The sequence below is a fragment of the Dendronephthya gigantea genome, unplaced genomic scaffold (genome assembly GCF_004324835.1).
Source record: "Dendronephthya gigantea isolate DGI-Jeju-01 unplaced genomic scaffold, DenGig_1.0 000278F, whole genome shotgun sequence".
Classification (NCBI taxonomy): Eukaryota; Metazoa; Cnidaria; class Anthozoa; order Malacalcyonacea; family Nephtheidae; genus Dendronephthya; species Dendronephthya gigantea.
The window spans coordinates 67,053-91,700 of record NW_021163288.1 but is presented as its reverse complement, the minus strand read 5'-3'; the positions used below and the strand labels follow the sequence as shown (position 1 = coordinate 91,700).

The window sequence follows — 24,648 nt, the reverse complement described above, 5'->3', positions numbered from 1 at the left end:
CAGAGCCAACTGTCTTGCCAGCAGTCTCAGAAGGCTTGACCGAAGATGAACGGTTTGGGACCTTACGCCCTTTATCCTTATGATTTGGGGCACTGACGAGGCACATGCCCAAAGGACTTGCAGCCAAAGCAGTAATTTGGCTGGCCCCGGTACTTCACTGCACAAGAAAAGTTTGCAAGTTGAAGCACTGGCGGGATAGGCTTGTTAATGGACATTATCACCATGCAGGTCCCGGTTTTAATATGGGGGTATTTTCGAACAGACAAGTGCTGAACGCTAACCACACGACCATATGGTGACAATGCCGCAGAGAAATACTTATCCGGCATCTGGACAGGGGCGCGGTCAACAATCACCCTAGTTAATGTCTCATATGCCGGAGATGGGGTGATGGTGATTCCCCTAAAAGATAAACCATTAGTTTGGTAGCCAACATTGTAAGACTCTGCCGTAAATTCGACACGAAAACATTTATCTGGCAGGGCCTGCACACACGAAACCCGGTCGGCACCAATGGCATCGATCAATGCTATCCTAACATCCTTGATAGCTTCCTTTGCAATCAAACGTGCTGGAATTTTGAAAATGGATGATGTTTTATTCCATTTGGCAAAATCAGCAGCAGTGAAGTCAGGACAAGACATCGTGAAAAATTAAGAGGTTTATAAACACAGAAATATATACAAATCAACCTCTGATGAAAAGGATACTAATAAAAAGTATCACCAGAAAGGTCTGTGCCAAATATAGACAAAGAAATATAGGCACAAAGTCCAGCAAAGGCTAGTCCTTTGCCCCCCAAGAAAAAACACACAGAAATAAGGGAGTCCAGCAAAGGCTAGTCCTTTGCCCCCCAAGAAACAGAAATAAGGGAGTCCAGCAAAGGCTAGTCCTTTGCCCCCCCTGGAAAACACAGAAAGGGAGTCCAGCAAAGGCAGTCCTTTGCCCCCCCAAAAAGAAACAACAAAGAAAGGGGTCCAGCAAAGGCTAGTCCTTTGCCCCCCAAATAAAATAAAATAAAATAAAATAAAAGACCTACAGGGAGTCCAGCAAAGGCCGTCCTTTGCCCCCCCTGAATAAATAATCAAAGAAGAGAAAACAAGGGCCAGTAAACCTAGTGTTCACCCCCTTGGGAAAAGATACTCACTAGACTAGACACCCTAAAATTACAAGGTGCCTCTCGCGTCAGGTAAGTATGCTTTTGTGGCAGCGCCGTTGACTTATAATTGTGGCGACGAAGCGTTTCGATCGCGGTCGTTAACCGCCGCCGCGTTACAGTAGTGAATAATGTTCATACAGGTACGTACGTTCGCCGTTTCGGTTATCAATGCGGCGGCTGTTCGTAACTGGTTTCCCGATCGATCGAGGAGTCCGGCGGCGGCGGCGGTTCGTCTGAAATGGAAAGCGGCCGTGAGTTGATATGTGAGGTTTAACTGTAGCGAAACAGAATTTTAGAAAGAACAATGCCAATTAAGTTATTGCATTGAATAATAATAATATAGAACCGGTTGCATGACTGAATATGAGATAGATAGCTACTAGATCGGATACTATAGATGATAAAATTACTTATACCGAGCGAGTTTTTTTGTTTCGATTCAAATGATTTGATTCTTCCCCTCGCGTTGAGGGGAAGAGGGCCGTACTCGGATGTAGTGCAATACCGAGACAACCCGTGGCCAGGGCGAAGCAAGCTTCAATCCCAGGGCCGAAGGCCAAAAATCAGTTTAATATATGAGTTAGGCATTGCCTAACATATCAGATATTAAGCTGATAAGAACAGATACTACACTTGATCTTATTTTGAGTTGGACGACAACAGGCTTATCGACCCCGACGGTGCAATGGAGCCTGAACCTTGTCGTGTTGTCGCACCCAAGGGGGTCACTACTTAGTGACGCAGATCGTCAGAGGGTATGAACCTCTCCCCTGTGCCATGAAACAACCATGAATGGTAAATTAATGGTGATGAATGACAGTAAGATGGTAATTACACGGATCTACGCGAGAAACCCCGAACACCAAGCCAAAAATTCATCCAAAAGGATGGTTATCTATGCAACCAAGACAAACAAAAAAGTTCGACTCAGCCATAGACCAAAATTAAGGAGAAACAAGACAATAAAACTACAATAGTACACGAACATTAACAAACAATAATAGACAACACACAACGCACAACAATTAACACAACTTCAAGGACAACCGGCAGTACAACCACTAAAGGCGACCCCCGAGTCCAAGAAGTATGGAAAAATTACACCCGAAAATCAGGTGAAAAAAGGATCCAGTCTTGAGTGGTAATTGTACCAACAATTCCATGGGCTAGCCACTCACTTTGAAAACGAACAGGAGGATTATTTTGCTTCTGCATCCGAACCAAAAATCAAAATGTGGATTTAGTCAAACGAAGAGTCGATTGAACATCAGGCTGAACATTCTCAAATCGATGCTTGTTTCGAGCCAGCCAAATATGATGTCTAATGACACCTAAAAGCGCAGTAAACACGACAGGAACACGGGAGCCAGTGAAGCCAAATAGGATTTCAGTGTCTGATAATGAGGGAGGTGGCGATACTTTACATAATTGAGAACGAAACCAGTCGAGTATTTTCACAGCAAACGGACAGGTGGTGAATAAGTGAAGTAACGTCTCATCATGACCACAAAAGCAGGCAGCGTTCACGTTCATCTTAAATCGAATGAGGCGATCAGCGGTTGGAAGGATTCCATGGAAAGACAGCCACGCAGTATCTTGGACAGGACGAATGAATTGCCAGAGGCGAAGAGAAGACCAGACGTGTTTCCAGTCAACCAGAAACCCCCAATCTCGAAACTTAGCCAATGAGCGATGATCAACGTGTTGGTATTTGGATAACAGTTTGTATGAGGTTCGAGCATCAAGGTCACGGATAGGGATGTTTGCTGAATTTAGGCAAGGAATAGACCATTCATTCTGTACTACGACTCCCTTGAGCGAAGACCACAAGTTGATCACAGAGGAATAGAATGGTGGTAACTTCTTGACAAGATATGCAGGGATTGTGTCACGGCCAAGCAAAGCACGAACATCTTGGTTACCAAAAACCAGAGACACATGATGGTCAAAGAAACTAAACCAAAGGTGAGACGAGAGACCAGAGAGGAACCGACGTAGCCATATGGCACGAAGCGATAATACCTTTCGTGAAACATTTACAACTGCGAGACCACCATCATCTAATGATTGAGTAACTGAGGACCTCGCCATCCATTCTTTCTTCTTGTTCCAAACGAAAGGAAATAGCAGCTTGTTGATGCGAGCAATAATGGTGTTTGGGACATCAAAAATTGTAGCCTGATACCAGAAGAGGCTTAAACCAAGAGTGTTTGCAATCATGGCACGACCTCGGAACGATAACTTTCGGTGTTTCCACAGGACGAGTTGATCATTAAATTTAGTTAGTAGGGAATCCCAATCGACAGATACATCGTTGCCTATACGACATCCAAGGATCATAATGGATTGGGAGGACCATTGCAAAGGAACAGGAAGAACGGTACGATTTTGCCAAGAACCGATTAGGAGACCATGAGACTTTTTAACGTTCAACTTCGCACCAGAGGCTTGTTCGTAACGCTGAAACAATGAAAATAAAGCTCGAATGGAATCGTCCGATTGAACCAAAATTGAAGTATCATCCGCGTATTGTAGCAATTTGGCATGATTTCCATCTGGCAGCAAAAAACCATCAATACGACTATCTTTTCGTATAGCACAGGCAATCGTCTCTGCAACCAATATATACAGGAGAGGAGATAAAGGACAGCCTTGTCTTACACCACGGGAAACTGGAAATAAATCGCTAACAAAGTTATTCACAAGGACACAGGAAAAAATGTCAGTGTATAAAAGGTTAACCCATGAACAGAATGACGACCCAAAGTTCATCTTTTTAAGGACACGCAACATAAAGTGCCAATCTACACGGTCAAAAGCCTTTTCTTGATCCAAAGAAATCAAGGCAGCAGCTGAATTATTCGAATTGGCGTAATCAACTATATCTTTCAGTAAGCGAACATTTTCACTGGAGAAGCGACCAGGTACACCACAGGACTGTTCAGGATGAACAACAGAAGCCAAAACACTCCGGAGACGGTTCGTGAGAACTTTGGACAAAATCTTGTAATCTGTGCATAACAGAGAAATTGGACGCCAGTTTTTCGTATCCATCTTATCACCTTTCTTGTATAACAAAGTGATCATAGCGGAGCGTTGGGAAAACGATAATCGACCAGAAGAAAAACAATCATTGAACATGGTTACTAAATCAGATCCAAGGGAGGACCAAAAACAAGTATAAAATTCGTAAGGTAACCCATCTACTCCCGGAGACTTGTTGATCTTCATTTGGGATAAAGCAAACCGACATTCATGTTCTGTAAGAAGACCATCGCACGAGTGGGCTTCTTCTTCTGATAGGGATAAGTCCAAGGAATCGATAAAGAAATCTTGTTCATGTTGGACCAAAGGAATTGCGGAAAATAGGTTGACATAGAACAAAATCCATACGTGTATAATAGCTGTAATGGAACGAACGATCAATCCTTGCGTATTGCGAATACCAGAGAACACTTTCTTTACTGCACGACTTTTCTCTAGGCGAAAAAAATACTTCGACGAAGACTCGCCTTCAACAGCCCATTTCTCGCGTGCTCGAATCCTCGCTCCTTCAGCCAACTGAACATGTTCTGATTCAAGGCGTGTTTTCGCTTCTGAAATTTGAACTTCTACATCTTCGCCGTTATGTTTACGTTTCTCCAGATCGCAAAGTTCGTTTTCTAATTGCTTCACCTCGGATCTATGACGACGAGCTTCCTTAGAGGAAAATTCACGGGACAATTGCTTTATGCGTTTCTTTCCAGCATCCCACCAAACAGCCAAAGACGGAAAGGAAGATTTCTCATGTTGCCATTCAGACCAGAAAGTTTTAATTCGGTTGACGTATTTATCATTCTTTAAAAGAGAAGCATTTAATTTCCAAGGACCTTTGCCACGAGTAGGTATAGATGGAAAGCTAATGCGAAGAAAAACGTATGCATGATCCGACCGAAAAAAGGGCAAAATAGTAACTTCTTTAACCGATTCCAACAGACATGATGAAATCCAGAACATATCAAGACGAGATGCTTGTGAACCATTTGGGCGGTGCCAAGTATACTCTCTACGAGGACCATGAATTTTCCGCCAAGCATCTACCAAATCCAGGTTTTGAGTTAAGACAGCAAGGGAATGTGGCCAGTTATAACACCAGTAAGAGTTAGAATTACAACCCCTTCGATCAAGGATGGCATCAGGAACAGTATTAAAGTCTCCGCAAAAAACGGTTTGTAATGACGGATCAATTGTTGGTAAGATATCTGCAAAAAATTCCTCACCCAACTGTTTTCGATTTGGACCATAGATATTGATTACTTGAAACGGCAAGGAATCACTCGAGGTATGTGTAAACTGAGCAAGAATGAAACGACCAGCATCATCAATGCGAGAAGACACCAGCTTAAAGGATGGACGGAATAAGATTGCGACACCAGAACTGCGTACGGAACCAGGCGAGGACACAACAGAATAGGCTTGAATATTGTTACCACGATCGGATTCTTGTTTAACCCACGAATGAAATTCTTCTACTGACGTAGAGTGAGTCTCTTGAATACACACAATATCGGCTTTAACACAATTTAGCCACGAAAAAAAGGTAGTACGATGAATATTAGATCTCAAACCTTGAACGTTCAAGGTTAATATTGATGTAGTGTTCGCCATTAGTCAGATAAGGATTCCTTGGACAAAGAGGAACCACCATCAGCAAAAAATTGCGCAATTAGTCGAGATTCATCAGAGACTTGCGAAGCCCCTGGTTCAGAGGGAAAATTAATCCTATCCGCAGTAGGACAGGGCAGGTTAGCAGGAAAATTTAAAGAATCGTCCGAGTTTTCATTTCCAGGATACGAGGCAAAAAATTCTTGTGTAGAATCTCCACTCTGCATAGCCGGAGACATGATAGACACCGTAGATGCAGGAGAAACGCTGCCAGAAGATTCATCATTTTCTGAAGACTCAGATAAAACATCACCATCCGTCCGTAAAGGAGATCGAGATTTACTTCGCGATGACGAGTTATCAGATTCAAGAGAACGCGAAGGACGAGGAGGTTTAATCTTCAGTAGTTTAACTTTTTTGGAGGGAGGAGACTTCGAACCGTCAACAATGGCTGGGGGCTTCTCCCTCGGATCATCATTTGGAGGAGGATCTTCACTTGGAGGAGGATCATCACTTGGAGGAGGATCATCACTTGGAGGAGGATCAACCCTTGAAGGAGGATCAACAATCTCAGACGACGGAACGTCTTCAATTATGGCTTGTTCAGATGTGTCCATGACAGAAGTCTGAGTGACAACATCGGAACCGACTACCCGAGAGTCATCTATGGTGGGATCAACCACTGTAGACTGACCAGAATTTTTTGTGGCGGATTCATCCACCGCAAGTTGTTGAGAAGCATCTATGGTATGATCATTTACTGTTGATTGAGATACAGAGTCATCAACAATAGGACCTGTATCATCCATCTGAGAATTATCGACATTCTCCACGACTTCTTCAACTTTGCGAGATGGGCAATTACGAGTAAAATGCCCCTCTTTTCGGCAAGTAAAACACACTTTCTTCTGGCCTTTGTAATATATGCCACACGAATGACCAGCAATCTGGAGACGGGCTGGAATTTCTTTACTAACATCCATTAGGACATGACGAACACCCGTATAAACATCAGAATATTGTTCCGATTTAATCATTTTAATTGTTCCAAAAAAACCCAACGCAAATGAAACTGCTTCGTCTGGAACGCCATAAGATAATCGGGTCACATTGACCCATTTGTAGATGGATACCGATTTGAATGTTATTGGTAGACCTCTAACAGCATAACCAAAGTTTTCAGACGCCTCGAGTTTACGGGCACTTTTACATGTGACTCGAAAGCGTCCGGGCGCCATATAAACGAAAGCTTCGAAAATTTCATTGAAATTATCAGATTGGCTACGAAATTCATCGATAACCTCACGCACATTAACCGTATGCACATCAATTTGGTTGGATAAAATTATATCCGATGTGCGATTTAAATACGGAACCATTGTAAAAAATTATGACACACTAAGGACACACTCACAGCTCCTTGGCAAGGGCACCAACAAGGAACCACCAAGGACCAAGGAGCAACAACCAGGAACAACACCAACGGCTCCTAGGCAGGAGGACCAACGAGGGACCACCAAGGACCAAGGAGCACCAACCGGGACCACCAAGGACCAAGGAGCACCAACCGGGAACAACAAACACCAACAGGAACAGCAAACAGGAACAGCAAACAGGAACAGCAAACAGGAACAGCAAAACAGGAACAAGATATCGAGATAAACACCAGGACACCAACTTTCTTGACTTCAACCAATATTCTTTTCAAGTTCTACACTTGATCTTAGCCAAAAGGCCGAGAAGCGATAACCCGTTTTCGGCTCGCCACCACGACTTTATTGCGCGTCGGCGAGCCCGCTCGACCCGGTGGCGGGTGTGCGATCGAGTGAGCAGAATTGGCCGGCACGAGGAAGCCAACAAGCAATGTCGCTGCTGCTCGTTATTTCGTGAACGGGTTCGATGCGAGGCCGGCGGGCCGCCTACGCTTGCCGAGACGTCCTCGCGGTCACGCTTTGCTGCTGCCGCCGAGCCATTCATTACTGTCGACAGTTAGGGTTAGGGTTAGGGGAGCTGTTTTTTCGGTTGCGGTTTTCGGTCATTTGCTTTCACAACAGTTCGGATAGATAGTTGGTTATTTATTTATCTACGTCGATGTGTTGCCTCGCAAGAGTTGTGGTGCATGGTGCCATATGCACAGTACTGCCGGCATATGTGCTGATATCGGAGACGTTGTTATATATATATAGCCTGACGAACCTCTCGACGCTGCGATAGCGGTGGTAGTATGTATAAATAGTACCGGCACGCGATCCGTCGATCGGTAGCGAGAAGTGATGAATAGGTGTCAAATTTCAAACGATTTTCCGAAATTCGGTTACACTTGATAACTTGTGACACAACCCGGCGGCGGCGGCACCGTTGTTAAAAAATCAAGTTCTTATTTATTAGCTTTCACACGCAGCACGCACGCTTCTGAGTTTTAGACCTGTTGTTTTTCGATTTTTCAGTTTTGAATTATGAATATGAGATGGCCGAACGGAAGGGAGAAGGGGACGAGCGCGAACGCAGGTCCCCACTACCAGAAATTATACGCTCGAGTTACCCACATTAGGGGTAATCGCAGGAGTCAACCCAGTCGAAGTGCAATGAAAGGGCCTCATCCTGAGAGGACCTCCTAGTTGATCAAGGTGCCTCTCGCGTCAGGTAAGTATGCTTTTGTGGCAGCGCCGTTGACTTATAATTGTGGCGACGAAGCGTTTCGATCGCGGTCGTTAACCGCCGCCGCGTTACAGTAGTGAATAATGTTCATACAGGTACGTACGTTCGCCGTTTCGGTTATCAATGCGGCGGCTGTTCGTAACTGGTTTCCCGATCGATCGAGGAGTCCGGCGGCGGCGGCGGTTCGTCTGAAATGGAAAGCGGCCGTGAGTTGATATGTGAGGTTTAACTGTAGCGAAACAGAATTTTAGAAAGAACAATGCCAATTAAGTTATTGCATTGAATAATAATAATATAGAACCGGTTGCATGACTGAATATGAGATAGATAGCTACTAGATCGGATACTATAGATGATAAAATTACTTATACCGAGCGAGTTTTTTTGTTTCGATTCAAATGATTTGATTCTTCCCCTCGCGTTGAGGGGAAGAGGGCCGTACTCGGATGTAGTGCAATACCGAGACAACCCGTGGCCAGGGCGAAGCAAGCTTCAATCCCAGGGCCGAAGGCCAAAAATCAGTTTAATATATGAGTTAGGCATTGCCTAACATATCAGATATTAAGCTGATAAGAACAGATACTACACTTGATCTTATTTTGAGTTGAACGACGATGGGCTTATCGACTCCGACGGTGCAATGGAGCCTGAACCCGTGATATCGCCGCACCCAAGGGGGTCACTACTTAGTGACGCAGATCGTCAGAGGATGTGAACCTCTCCCCTGTGCCATGATGCAACACACGAATGGTATTCTAATGATGATGAATGGCAGTAATGATGGTAAATTACACGATCAACGCGAGTAACCCCGAACACCGGGCCAAAAATTCATCCAAAAGGATGGTTACCTGTGCAACTCATCCTAACCAAAGTTAGAACAAACCACAGGCCAAAATTCAAAAGGACATTTAGACACAACATAAGTACAAGACATAACAAAAATAAAGGATTAGAGACAACAGCAGTACTTTCCCATAAGGCGACCGCTGCGTCTCAATCCAACACAAAAAAGGATACGGTTTCACGTGATGAAGTCACGAGTAAAGTGGACCCAATTCTTATCGGTGACGGAACCAATGTGTCCATCTGCCAACCATTCATGTTGAAAACGAGACGGAAGACAACGACGTTTCTGCATACGGACCAGAAAACGAAAGGTGGAACGAGTTTTCCGTAGGGTAGCAGGAACATCAGGAATAGTATGATCAAAGCGATGGGCATTTCGGGTAAGCCAGATCTGATGGCGAAGAATTCCCAACAAGGCTGAATAGGCAACGGGAAGATCAGCTCCGGAAGGAAACCCAAACAGGATTATGCTTGAAGTTAAGGGACTGATGGATGGTCGAAACTGCTGGAGGCGATGGAAAAACCATTCCATAACTTCCACAGCAAAAGGACACAAAGTAAAAAGGTGGATCAAATCCTCTACTTGACCACAAAAACAATTCGGATCAACGCGCATACCAAAACGGACAAGACGATCTGCGGTAGGAAGAATGCCGTGAAAGGATAACCAGGAAGTATCTTGTACTGACCGAACAAAACGCCACATAAAAAGGCTGGACCAAGCTTCTTTCCATTGTACAGGAATACCCCAATTCTGGAATTTGGCAAGACAACGGTGAGCCACCAGCTGCGCACGAGAGATGGAACGGTAGGAAAATGAAGACGTCAATTCATATATAGGCAGAGGGACACCAGAGGGACGAGGAATAACCCAAATTCCTTGTTCGCGAGTACCATGAAGTGAGATCCAGGCACGAACAATGGAGGCGTAGAAAGGTGGTAATCTTTTAACAAGGTATTCCGGTATGTGTTGACGTATAAACAATTCGGATGGTGATGAGTCGAATACAGACTCACTAATATTCGAAAAACACGGACCAAAGGATGGCTGAGGGACAAAATAACGGCGATCCAAACAGACACGAAGGGAAGAAAGTTTACGGGCTACATCGACAACGCCAAGCCCACCAGAGGTGAGAGGATGGGTGAGGGAAGAACGAGCCAGCCATTCTCGCTTTTTCTGCCATATGAACGGGAAAAGAATCTTGTTGATTTGAAAGATAACAGTTTTTGGAATATCAAAAATGGTAGCCTGGTACCAGAACAGTGATAAGCCAAGAACATTGACGATCATAGCACGGCCGCGAAATGACAACTGGCGATGTTTCCACAAGTTCAGCTGGCTTTCAAATCGATCGAGAAGAGAACGCCAATCGACGGTATTGTCATTTGCCAAGCGACAACCAAGGACGATAATTTCTTCCTGAGACCATTTTAAAGGGACAGGAGGCTGGCGATCTTTCCAAGGGCCAAAAAGCAACCCATTACTTTGGTGACATTGAGTTTAGCACCAGAAGCTTTTTCGTAACGTGCGAACAAGAAAAACAAGGCTTGAAGAGCTGCGTCAGATCGAACCAGTACGGTAGTGTCGTCAGCATATTGGAATAACTTGACCCGGTGACCATTTGGAAGGATAAAACCATCTATGTCTGTAGATTTCTGGATGGCACTTGAAATAGTCTCGCAACAAGGATATACAAAAGCGGAGACAGGGGACATCCTTGGCGGACACCACGAGTTACACGGAAAGCCTCACTAGTAAAGCCATTGACGAGAACACGTGAAAAAATATCGGTATAAAGTAAACGCACCCACGACCGAAAAACAGGGCCAAGTTCATACGTTCTAAAACTTTTTGTAAAAAAGACCAATCCACACGGTCGAAAGCCTTTTCTTGATCCAAGGATAAAAGAGCACCACCAGTATTCGTAGCGTTTGCATAATTGATAATGTCTTGAAGGAGGCGGACATTCTCACCAGAAAAACGGCCTGGAACACCGCAACTTTGAACCGGAGAGATAACTGATGCAAGGACACCTTTGAGACGATTGGTCAGAACTTTAGACAGGATCTTGTAATCTGTACATAGTAAGGATATGGGGCGCCAATTCTTGGTATCCATACGATCATTCTTTTTATATAGCAAAGTAATTAGGCCAGTCCGCTGGGAGTATGAGAGAGAGCCAGATGACAAAGAATAATTATATACATTGACTAGATCAGTTCCGAGTATGTCCCAAAAATGTTTATAAAATTCATAAGGTAAACCATCAATACCAGGTGACTTGTTGGAATGAAAACTGTCAAGGGCAGCTCGACATTCAGCAAGAGTGATCTCTCTTTCACACAAGGCAGAATCACTATCGGAAAGACGGCGGTCCAAGGCATTGATAAAGTATTCTTGATCAAGCGGACACAGGACTGCGGCGGTAAATAACTGAACATAAAAAACGCACCACACGCGAATTATGGCAGATATGGAATGGACGATCACACCATGGGCATTTCGGATACCAGTAAACAAACGGCGTGAAGCGCGAGATTTTTCCAATCGAAAAAAGTACGAAGACGACGTCTCACCTTCCTCAGCCCACTGCTCCCGAGCACGAATCTTAGCACCTTGAGCTGAGTGTTCATGTTCCAGGTCAAGAAAAACTTTCGTTTCTGTGATGAACTGACTAACATCATCCCCATTGTTCTCACGGCGAGTCAGATGATATAAGGTATTTTCCAACGACAAAATACGGGCTCGACGAGCGGCAGCTGAACGGCGAGAGTAACGTTGCATTAATTTCTTTAGTCTATGCTTGCCTTCATCCCACCATAGATCAGTATCCTGAAAAGAATCTTTTTTGGATTGCCATGAAGACCAGAATTCACGAACTTGAGCGGAAAAAGTTTCATCTGACAGCATAGAAGTGTTCAGTTTCCAAACACCAGGACCGCGGTCAGGAAGGCCTGGTAACTTCAGGCGGAGGAATACATATGAATGATCCGAACGAAAGAAAGGGAAGATGCCAATATCTAGCACGCTGTCAATAAGACAGGAGGAGATCCAAATCATATCCAAACGTGATGCTTGAGCACCATTAGCACGACGCCAAGTGTACTCTCGAGCAACTGGATGTTTAGTTCGCCAAACATCTTGTACGTCCAATTGGGTTGTAAGTGTTTCTAAGGAACGTGGCCAATTGTAAGCCCAAAGGGATGAGATATTGCAGCCACGACGATCCATGGACGCATCGACTACGGTATTGAAATCACCAGCAAGGAAAAGGGGAATAGAGTTGTCTATACTGGGGAGTATATCAGCAAAAAATTGTTCACCCTCCACTTTTTTGTTTGGGCCATATAAGCATACCACTTGAAACTTAGTATCATCTTTGGAGAATGTAGCAATGCAAAAACGACCATTGTTATCAACAGAGTGATTGACCAAGCTGAGGCTGGGTTTGAAGAGGACAGCAACTCCACGACTACGAACAGAACCAGGCGAAGAAAGAACAGAATAACACTGTGAATTATTGGCCTGATTATCTTCAGTTTTGAGCCAGTCTTCAAATTCAGCCGACGACGTAGAATGGGTTTCTTGAAGACACACAATTTCAGCTTTAACACAGTTCAACCAAGAGAAAAGGACTGCACGATTGGTAGAATCACGAAGACCTTGTACATTTAATGTGATTAAGGATATAGAATTATTAGACATAGTATAAAGTAAAATTAATACGACATTATAGTTAACAATTAATTTATAAGATTATAATCTACTTCAAGACCTCTCCTTTCGCAAAGGAGGGGATTCCTCAAAGAGGCGACGAACGAACAAAGATTCTTCAGATACCTGAGAAGGCACTGGTGCAGGAGAACGGGGAACATATGATTTACCAGGGAGGTTTGGAGGGAAATCCGATTCATATCCAGGATGCGAAGCAAAGAATTCAGTTACAGGGTCTTCATCAATTCCAGAAGTTGCAGTACGAGAAGTGTCCGACGCTACAACATCAGAATCACCATTTATGGTGACTACTGAGGATTCCGAATCCGACCCCGAAGCGGTACTGCCAGGAGTAGATCGTAAGGGCGACCTCGAACGACGACGAGAACGTGTTGGTGATAGCGATTTTGAACGCCTAGGTACCTTATCAGCAGGTATCTTATCTCGAGAAGGTCTTTTTGGAGGAACTTGCCGTTTTTCACGAGGTTTTATTGCGGGTTTCTTAGGAGGAAGTTTATCTTTTTCTGCAGACTCACCATCCACAGCTACTTCAGACGAAAGGGATTCCACCTCAGAGGAAAGGGTGGCAACCCCAGGAGTATTTTCACTGCTCGCATCTCCAGGAGGATCTGGCAAATTTTCCTTATTCTGGTCTGGCAAATTTTCCTTATTTGGGTCTTCAGCTTCAAGAGGAACTTCGTTATCGACAGTTGGGTCAACAACTTCCATATTGACCTTATCAGGACATCGACGACTAAAATGACCCTCCTGACCACAATTAAAACACTTCCGTGGTTGTCCTTTATAATAAATTGCGCACCAATGGTTAGAAATTCGTAAACGAGCTGGAATTTCATGATTAATTTCCATTAATACATGGCGAACTCCTGTGTAAACCCTTGAGTATGTTTCACTTTTTATTTGCTTTATGATACCAAATGGGGACAAAACTGTATGAATTTCGGCATCAGCGACACCATACGATAATCGCGTGATATTTACCCACTGATACTGGGAAACAGGTTTAAAGATCACAGGGTGACCGCGAACACAATATGGAGTTTCTTCAACTGTACTTAGTTTTCGAGCACTTTTGCATGTAACACGGAAACGCCCAGGCGCCATGTAAACAATAGCTTCAAAAATGTCAAAAAAATTGTCACACTGACTGCGGAACTCGTCAATAACTTCCCGAACAGATACATCTCGAGCTTCCACAGCATCAGCTAATATAATATCTACCGTACGATTTATAAACGGAATCATTGTATATGTAGCAATGGAGCTGCCAGCTCCCACCAACTACCAAAAGAGACCGGCAAACGTCGAACCAAGGATTCGGGACCACCCGACTAACCGGACGTACAAATAAGAAAAGAAAAAAGTCCCCTCCTTTGAGGTACCTATAAGGCCCCTCGACAGGAACAACACGACACGTCAGGAATATGTATAAGAGTAGATATAACACAATTATTGTGGTGCACACCAATAAGCGCGAACAAATTAAATCGATAAACAAAATCCGTCTAAAACGGTATAATATGATGTTCAATATAATGCACAATTTAGTATGAGACAAGGCTCTTCAATTGGCACTTAAACACTCCCAAATGTGAATATACACACAATTAATACCAAAAGCAGGTAAGAAAACTCACGCAGTCCTTAAGCAACTGTTGATGAATCAGGAATGCAGCTGTTCGTAGAATCCGGCGATGGCGGTTCGTCAGTGAGCGACACTGAAATAGCACACCAAGGAACCACCGGACCAGGAGACTAGTACCAGGAACAACAGGAACACCAGGAACAACAGGAACAACAGGAACAACAGGAACAACAGGAACACCAGGAACAACAGGAACAACAGGAACAACAGGAACACCAGGAACAACAGGAACACCAGGAACAACAGGAACACTTGCAAAATTCCACCAAAATCACTTCGGAAAATACTTGCTTCAAATAATCGAGAAATAAAATATTCTTTTCTTAGCCAAAAGGCCGAGAAGCGATAACCCGTCTTCGGCTCGCCACCAAGACTTTATTGCACGTCGGCGAGCCCGCTCGACCCGGTGGCCGCTGCTGGTGTGCGATCGAGCGAGCTGAATCAGTCGCCGGCACGAAGAAGAAGCGAAGCAATGTCGCCGCAGCTCTCGTTATTTCGTGAACGGGTTCGATGCGAGGCCGGCGGGCCGCCTACGCTTGCCGAGACGTCCTCGCGGTCACGCTTTGCTGCTGCTGCCGCCGCCGAGCCATTCTATATTGTCGAGAGTTGGTTAACAACGATGATCGTGAAGCTGTTTTTTGCGGTTTTTTTATCAGTTCCGATAGATAGTTGCTTATTCATTTATCTACGTCGATGTGTTGCCTCGCAAGAGTTGTGGTGCTGTGGTATGTGCTGATATCCGAGACGTTGTTATATATAGTCTGACGAACCTCTCGACGCTGCGGTAGCGGTGGTAGTATATGTATATGTATGTAGTACCGGCACGCGATCCGTCGATCGGTAGCGAGAAGTGATGAATAGGTGTCAAATTTCAAACGATTTTCCGAAATTCGGTTACACTTAATAACTTGTGACAACCCGGCGGCGGCACCGTTGTTAAAAAATCAAGTTGTTATTAGCTTTCACACGACGCACGCTTCTGAGTTTTAGATTTGTTTTTCGATTTTTTTGTTTGAATCATGAATAAGATGTGGTTGACGAAGGGAGAAGGGGACGAGCGCGAACGCAGGTCCCCACTACCAGAAATTATACGCTCGAGTTACCCACATTAGGGGTAATCGCAGGAGTCAACCCAGTCGAAGTGCAATGAAAGGGCCTCATCCTGAGAGGACCTCCTAGTTGATCAAGGTGCCTCTCGCGTCAGGTAAGTATGCTTTTGTGGCAGCGCCGTTGACTTATAATTGTGGCGACGAAGCGTTTCGATCGCGGTCGTTAACCGCCGCCGCGTTGCAGTAGTGAATAATATTCATACAAGTACGTACGTTCGCCGTTTCGGTTATCAATGCGGTGGCTGTTCGTAACTGGTTTCCCGATCGATCGAGGAGTCCGGCTTCGGCGGCGGCGGTTCGTCTGAAATGGAAAGCGGCGTGAGTTGATATGTGAGGTTTAACTGTAGCGAAACAGAATTTTAGAAAGAACAATGCCAATTAAGTTATTGCATTGAATAATAATAATATAGAACCGGTTGCATGACTGAATATGAGATAGATAGTTACTAGATCGGATACTATAGATGATAAAATCACTTATACCGAGCGAGTTTTTTGTTTCGATTCAAATTGTGGTTATTATTCTTCCCCCGTTGAGGGGAAGAGGGCCGTACTCGGATGTAGTGCAATACCGAGACAACCCGTGGCCAGGGCGAAGCAAGCTTCAATCCCAGGGCCGAAGGCCAAAAATCAGTTTAATATATGAGTTAGGCATTGCCTAACATATCAGATATTAAGCTGATAAGAACAGATACTACACTTGATCTCATTTTGTGAGATCGAATCGGCTACTAGGATCTGCCATGGGCATATGGCGATGCAATGACCCCATACCGATCAGTGCTGATTCACTTGACCTCGTAAGTGCACTGAGGACCAAGATTTGATACGCCACGTGCAAACTCGTTTACGCCACAAAGCCCGTGGTTGCCCTCTGTCATCCATTGCTATCAGATTAGGCGCATCAGTTGAGTCATCTGCAAATTGTCAGATTCCACTTCCTTTGCTACCTTAACCATCAGCAACTTCCGAGTCCTAAGATCAACACTAGTAACTTGTGGTACCACAAGCACTACACTTGATCTTATTTTGAGTTGAACGACAACAGGCTTGTCGACTCCGACGGTGCAATGGAGCCTGAACCTTTTCTTGTTGCCGCACCCAAGGGGGCCACTACTTAGTGACGCAGATCGTCAGAGGATATGAACCTCTCCCCTGTGCCATGATACAACATGTGAATGGTATTCTAATGATGGTGAATGGCAGTAAAGATGATAAATTACACGATCAACGCGAGCAACCCCGAACACCGGACCAAAAATTCATCCAAAAAAGGATATTTTGTGTTTCGTCTATTCTAACCAAGGTAAGAACAAAACACAATTCCAAAAATTGATTACGAAAAAAACATACAAAACATGTGACAAGACAAAACAATGAATAAATCCATTCAGGTGAAAAAACACCCGAAGAGGTATTTACTCATTAGACAAAACAAAAAGCACCTCCGACAAGAGGCGTCAAACAAACATGAAAAGGACGTTACTACTTACGTAAAATGATTAAGGACAACAGCAGTGCTTTCCCATAAGGCGACCACTGCCTCCATAATCGATAACAAGGAAAAAAGACTCAGGTGATAAAGTCCCGAGAAAAATGAATCCAACCAACTTGGGAGATGGAGCCAATTAGACCATCTACTAACCAATCTCGTTGAAATTGGTCCTGAGAACAACGACGCTTTTGCATCCGTACCATGAAGCGGAAGGTGGATTTCGCTTTTAAGATCATTGTATGATAGTTTGGTGGGATACCATCAAATCTTTGCTTATTACGCGAGAGCCAAATATGATGGCGTAGGACTCCTACTAAAGCAGTGTAGACTGGCGGCATGCGATAACGTGGTGGGAAGCCAAATAGGATGATCGTATTTGACAATGTCAAGTCGGATTTAAATTTCTTTGCCAAAGGTAGAAACCAGGACCAAATGGACATGGCAAAGGGACAAGAAGTGAAGAGATGAACCAAAGACTCATCGCGGCTGCAGAAGCAAGAAGGGTTGACATTCATTCCAAAACGGACTAGACGATCAGCGGTGGGTAATATACCATGAAAAGAAAGCCAGGAGGTGTCTTGAACAGACCGGACATATTTCCATAAGAGAAGGCTGTTCCAAACATATGACCAGTCAACTGCAAGCCCTAAATTGTTAAACTTTGTCACTGTCTTATGTTCGGTTTGGTCTTTTGAATACAAGATGGAATATGCTTTTCGCGAGGACAGCTCATTGATGTCGAGTGGATCTAAGTTACCACGAGAAATACACCAGCGACCGTATACTAATTGTCCTTTCAGGGCTATCCACGACCTGACAATGGAGCCATAAAATTTTGGTAGACGGTTGACCAAATAAGCGGGAATAGTATCCATGGAAAAAAGGGACGCCACAGTTTGGTTCGGAAAAACTTGTGCCACATGGTGTTCAAAGAAAATCATCCACGCATGTTGAGCGGGATTCAGTAAGCACCGACGTATCCATGAAGCTCGTAGAGAGAGCACTTTTCTAGACAAGTCGACTACGTTCAGACCACCATCTGGTAAAGGCTGGGTGACTGAGGTTCTGGCCAACCATTCTCTTTTTTTGTTCCAAACAAAAGGAAAAAGGATTTTGTTGATACGGGCCAAAATAACTTTCGGGACATCAAAAACTGACGCTTGATACCAAAATAAACTTAAACCAAGAACGTTAGCTACCAAAGCTCGACCTCTGAAAGAGAGCGAGCGAGATTTCCACGTTGCAAGAAGATTGTCAAAACTTTGTAGTAAACCATCCCAGTCGGGTAATATATCATTTCCAATACGGCAACCAAGAATAGTGATCTCTTCTTTAGACCAACGTAGTTTCACAGGTAAGTCATCACGCATTTGCCAAGGACCAAATAATAGACCATGTGACTTTTCCACATTAAGACGAGCTCCAGACGCTTGGTAATAACGATCAAACAAAGCGAACACAGCACGGAGGGAGTTGTCAGATCGCACCAAAACACTTGTGTCATCAGCATGCTGGAAGAGCTTGACGATCTGGTGGTTTGGGAGTTGAAAACCATCAATGAGTGGATCTTTACGTATGGCACATGCCAAAGTTTCTGCCACCAAGATATAAAGGAGAGGAGATAATGGGCATCCCTGACGAACACCCCTGGCGATGGAAAATCGTTCACTGACAAAACCATTAGCACCAACTCTCGAAAAAATGTTGGTGTATAAAAGCTTCACCCAGGAACGAAAGGAAGGACCAAAATTCATCTTTTCTAAGACACTGAATAAAAATGGCCACTCCACCCGATCAAATGCTTTCTCTTGATCTAGAGATAACAGAGCACCACCAATGTTACTTGAATTGGCATAGTCAACAATATCTTTCAATGCACGAATATGTTCTGTACTTTTACGGCCTGGAATGCCACAGGCTTGTGCAGCATCAACAACATTAGCGATAACTGATACCATTCTGTTGGTTAGGACTTTCGCTAGTATCTTGTAATCTGTACAGAGGAGGGAAATAGGACGCCAATTCTTTGGTTCCAAACGGTCACCTTTTTTATATAAAAGCGTTATGAGTCCAGTTCTCTGCGATAACGGGAGAAAGCCAGTTTGAAAACAATCATTAAGCATTTGCACAAAATCTGATTTCAGGACTGACCAAAAGGTAATGTAGAACTCATAAGGAATACCATCTAGTCCTGGGGATTTATTTCGCTTCGTCTGTTTGAGTGCAGTTAGACACTCTGCTTCTGTAACTGGACCTTCGCATAGTTCTTTGTCAGCCTCGGATAAAGATTGAGTTAGTCCATTGATGAAATAATCTTTCTCCGAAGAAACCAGGGAAATGGACGTAAATAATTGGACATAAAAAAGCACCCAGACTCGTAATATTGATGATGCAGACCGAACAACCACTCCACGAAAATCTTTAATACCATTGAAAATACGTTTAGACGCTTTCACTTTTTCTTGTCGAAGAAAGAACTTAGATGATGATTCACCTTCTTCAGCCCAACGTTCTTTCGCGCGAATCTTTGCTCCCTCTGCTCGATGCAGATAGATACTTTCAATTTTGTCTTTTGCCTGTTGAATACTGATGGAAACATCTTCTCCATCGTTCAATTTTTGTTCAAGATCACGTAAATGTTGTTCCAAGTAGAAGAGATCTGCCTTTTTGCTTGTAGCTATAAATTTTGAATATGTACGAGTAATGTCGATAATACGATTTTTTCCAGCATCCCACCACAGAGAAAGCGAGGGAAAGGAATCTTTTTCAGAACGCCATTCGGTCCAAAATTCTTTAATCATAGATACGTAGGTGTCATCTTTCAAGAGAGAGGAATTCATTTTCCAGGTACCTCTGCCACGTTTAGGTTTAAAGGGAGGTGTAAAACGAATGTATACGTACGAGTGGTCGGAACGGAAAAAGGGTAATATATCGATTTGGTTGACCATCTCTACCAGATTGGAGGAAAGGAAGAACATGTCTAAACGAGATGCTTGAGTACCACATGGGCGGTGCCAAGTATAGGCTCGTTCGTCAGGGTGTTTCAATCGCCAAACATCTAATAAACTGAACTGAGATGTCAAATGTTCCAGCGATGATGGCCAGTTGTATGCCCAAGGTGATGATGGGTTGCATCCTATACGATCTAAGTCAGCATTCACCACGGTGTTGAAGTCACCAGAAAGAATAACAGGTATTGTAGGAGCAAAATACTCTGTCAAATCTTGAAAGAATTGTTCACCCAAAGCTTTACGATTGGGACCATAAATATTTACTAGTTGGAAAGGTGAGGATCCGCTAGAGACTTCGGAAAAAATTGCTGTTACAACACGACCTTCATTGTCTTGAGTCATTTTTTGACATTCATATGAAGGCTTGTACAAGATGGCTACTCCTCTACTGCGTGCTATCCCTGGTGAAGATATAACTCGATATTTGGCAGAAATATTACCATTCAAATTTTCCGCCTTTATCCAGGCCTCAAATTCTTCCGTGGACGTCGCATGAGTTTCTTGAAGACAAACAAAGTCACTTTTCACACAATTCAGCCAAGAAAAAAACGTAGAACGATGTACTGCAGAACGCAAACCTTGTACGTTCAAAGTGATGATAGAAATGTCATTGTGATCAGCCATCTCTTGAAGTTTAGGTTTTTAAGTCCATAAAACAAAAAAAAGGATATTAAAAAGAATCCTCAATGCGAAGATTCTCCTATTACGGAGACATCATCAATGTTTTGCTCAAAAATAGCAACAAACGAGCGTGATTCCTCAGATAAGATATCATCTGGACCATTGTTAAAGGTTTTTCTTTCTTGAGTCGGACAAGGAAGATTCGGGGTGAATATAGATAAGGGAGAGTCCTGGGTACGTGAGTCCTTTGGGGTGTCTAGATTTGAATCCGAATCAGCAGAACCAAAATCAACTGATTCAATAGTGGAATCCACCGTAGCAGATTCAGTATCCATATCTTTGGCGCAATCAGTACTAAAAGAGAGGTTATCCAAACTAGAATCGGATTCTCCCAACTCTTCCGTATCATGCAAAGGAGAACGACTTCTGGAACGACTCCTTCTGCTAGAAACTTTACGACGCCGCTTCGTTTGTGGCTCGGTTTCAATGACTTGAAGCTGGGAAGTTTGCTCTTCCAAAGCTGATTGTGTCGCTTCATTATTTTGCGAAGACTCTGTTAAAGGATATTGTGAAGAGGCGGAATGTTCTGTACTAACATCCTTTTGTAGAGGCACCTGATCATTAGAATGAGCTACGTTATCAATCACGTTTTGTTCTTCTTGAACTTCTTCAACAACTGATTGTGTTATCTCCGTAGTAGCTGTAGACTGAGCTACGTTATCAGTAACAGTAACTGTACTAACCATTTCATCAACCATTTGCGATACATCTGTAGATATAGATTGGTCGGTATTGCCAGTTGATGTTACAGTTTCCAGAATTTGGGAATTTTGTCCTTCGGAATCAATAAGGTGAGGATCCACTACCTCACTATCACTTTGCACACGTTTTGTAGGACAGTCTCTGCTAATATGACTTTCTTCGCCACATTCGAAACACACTTTTTTCTGTCCCTTATAGTAAATAGCACACCAATGGCCAGCAATTCGAACACGAGCTGGGATATTATGCTTTATCTCCATTAATACATTTCGAACACCGGTATATACACCCAAATATTGTTGAGATCGAATTAGGCGAATCTTACCAAAAGAGCCTAAGACTTCTGAAATAGCAGCATCAGGGATGCCATAAGAAAGACGTGATACTTGTACCCATTTGAATGTTGAAATTGGCGCGAATTCAGCAGGAAAGCCACGAACAGTCGGACAAGTATTCAAAGCAATTTCCAACTTGCGAGCACTGCAACAGGTAACTCTGAACTTTCCGGGAGCGATTAAAACAACGGCTTCAAAAAGTTCAGAAAAGTTATCATAAACACTACGGAGATCATCAATAATCTCCCGAACAGACACTCTAGACACTTCAATTTGATCAGATAAAATCAAATCCGATGATCTATTGATGTACGGAATCATAATAAAGTTGTGGAGTAGCCACTCCAACCAAACTATCACACGAAAACACTACTACGAACCTGGATTCGGGACCACCCGACTTACCGGACAGCAACAAAGAAAAGAAAAAGACCACCTCCCTTGAGTTACCCGTTAGGGCCCCTCGACAGGAACAAAACCGACACAAAAACCTCTTCTTATAAGGAACAACCACTACCGTAGATTCCGTAGGAATGATTTCCAGCGACCACAGCCCAGCCAGGCACCAGAGGAGACCAGCGGGGACCACCACTAGAAGACCACCAGAAGGAATGGATCACCAATGAACAGCACCAAATCTTGATCTTGCACCAAATCTTGATCTTGCACCAAATCTTGATCTTGCACCAAAGTTGAAAGATTATTCTTTTCGAGATTTATCGAGATTTATCGAGAAATACTTGATCTTAGCCAAAAGGCCGAGAAGCGATAACCCGTCTTCGGCTCGCCACCAAGACTTTATTGCACGTCGGCGAGCCCGCTCGACCCGGTGGCCGCTGCTGGTGTGCGATCGAGCGAGCTGAATCAGTCGCCGGCACGAAGAAGAAGCGAAGCAATGTCGCCGCAGCTCTCGTTATTTTGTGAACGGGTTCGATGCGAGGCCGGCGGGCCGCCTACGCTTGCCGAGACGTCCTCGCGGTCACGCTTTGCTGCTGCCGCCGAGCCATTACCGTCGAGAGTTGGGGTTAGGGTTAGGGGAGCTGTTTTTTGCGGGTTTTTTCGGTCATTTGCTTTCACAACAGTTCCGAAAGGTAGTTGGTTATTTATTCATCTACGTCGATGTGTTGCCTCGCAAGAGTTGTGGTGCTGTGGTATGTGCTGATATCCGGACGTTGTTATATATAGTGTGACGAACCTCTCGACGCTGCGGTAGCGGTGGTAGTATATGTATATACAGTAATGGCACGCCATCCGTCGATCGGTAGCGAGAGTTGATCAATGGGTGTCGAATTTCAAACGATTTTCCGAGATTCCGATTTTCCGAGTTATAAAATCAAGTCAAGTTGTTATTATCTTTCACACGCACGCACGCGGCGGCGGCGGCGGCACATTAATAATTGTCGCTGCTTCGCCGTTTTAGACTTGTTGTTTTTCGATTTTTCACTTTTGAATTACGAAGAAGGGAGAAGGGGACGAGCGCGAACGCAGGTCCCCACTACCAGAAATTATACGCTCGAGTTACCCACATTAGGGGTAATCGCAGGAGTCAACCCAGTCGAAGTGCAATGAAAGGGCCTCATCCTGAGAGGACCTCCTAGTTGATCAAGGTGCCTCTCGCGTCAGGTAAGTATGCTTTTGTGGCAGCGCCGTTGACTTATAATTGTGGCGACGAAGCGTTTCGATCGCGGTCGTTAACCGCCGCCGCGTTGCAGTAGTGAATAATATTCATACAGGTACGTACGTTCGCCGTTTCGGTTATCAATGCGGCGGCTGTTCGTAACTGGTTTCCCGATCGATCGAGGAGTCCGGCGACTGCGGCGGTTCGTCTGAAATGATGGAAAGCGGCATGAGTTGATATGTGAGGTTTAACTGTAGCGAAACAGAATTTTAGAAAGAACAATGCCAATTAAGTTATTGCATTGAATAATAATAATATAGAACCGGTTGCATGACTGAATATGAGATAGATAGCTACTAGATCGGATACTATAGATGATAAAATTACTTATACCGAGCGAGTTTTTTGTTTCGATTCAAATTGTGGTTATTATTCTTCCCCCGTTGAGGGGAAGAGGGCCGTACTCGGATGTAGTGCAATACCGAGACAACCCGTGGCCAGGGCGAAGCAAGCTTCAATCCCAGGGCCGAAGGCCAAAAATCAGTTTAATATATGAGTTAGGCATTGCCTAACATATCAGATATTAAGCTGATAAGAACAGATACTACACTTGATCTTATTTCAATTTATTATACGTTTAAAGATTTACATTAAAGTGCAATATGTAAATTTTAAGCACTGGTAATAATAAGACCTGCGAGTATATATGTACATAGTATTCGAAAGAAAAAATTAGCTAGACTTGACCAGCAAGTCAATTGTCCATCAATTCTTAAGAAACCTTAAAAAGTTCGAGAAATAAAAACAATGATCAACATGTGTAACAGAGATCAGAGGAACTGGCTACTAGCTCCTATAACCGGAGTTTCATATCGTCATCCAGAGCATCAATGTCCATTATGTACTCTGGGTGCATATAAGCAAAAAAAGTCAAATAGCCTGATAAGGTTTCAGGATCTAAGTCTCGAAGGCATGACAGGTCCTCTTCGGTGGGCGGATTCAG

At 43.8% G+C, this 24,648-nt stretch overlaps 7 non-coding genes across 7 annotated transcripts; all 7 read right to left on the bottom strand.

The window, feature by feature from the left end:
• Nucleotides 1–1,630: 1,630 nt before the first annotated feature.
• On the bottom strand, nt 1,631–1,819 carry LOC114541289. Its single transcript, XR_003689239.1, has one exon. It is a non-coding gene; the product is annotated as a U2 spliceosomal RNA (small nuclear RNA).
• A 6,471-nt stretch (nt 1,820–8,290) lies between these two features.
• On the bottom strand, nt 8,291–8,454 carry LOC114541265. Its single transcript, XR_003689217.1, has one exon. It is a non-coding gene; the product is annotated as a U1 spliceosomal RNA (small nuclear RNA).
• Nucleotides 8,455–8,887: 433 nt separating this feature from the next.
• On the bottom strand, nt 8,888–9,070 carry LOC114541285. Its single transcript, XR_003689236.1, has one exon. It is a non-coding gene; the product is annotated as a U2 spliceosomal RNA (small nuclear RNA).
• A 6,672-nt stretch (nt 9,071–15,742) lies between these two features.
• Nucleotides 15,743–15,906, bottom strand: LOC114541264. The gene has a single exon (XR_003689216.1). It is a non-coding gene; the product is annotated as a U1 spliceosomal RNA (small nuclear RNA).
• A 435-nt stretch (nt 15,907–16,341) lies between these two features.
• On the bottom strand, nt 16,342–16,528 carry LOC114541280. The gene has a single exon (XR_003689231.1). It is a non-coding gene; the product is annotated as a U2 spliceosomal RNA (small nuclear RNA).
• A 6,966-nt stretch (nt 16,529–23,494) lies between these two features.
• Nucleotides 23,495–23,658, bottom strand: LOC114541263. Its single transcript, XR_003689215.1, has one exon. It is a non-coding gene; the product is annotated as a U1 spliceosomal RNA (small nuclear RNA).
• A 435-nt stretch (nt 23,659–24,093) lies between these two features.
• On the bottom strand, nt 24,094–24,292 carry LOC114541282. Its single transcript, XR_003689233.1, has one exon. It is a non-coding gene; the product is annotated as a U2 spliceosomal RNA (small nuclear RNA).
• Nucleotides 24,293–24,648: the final 356 nt, after the last annotated feature.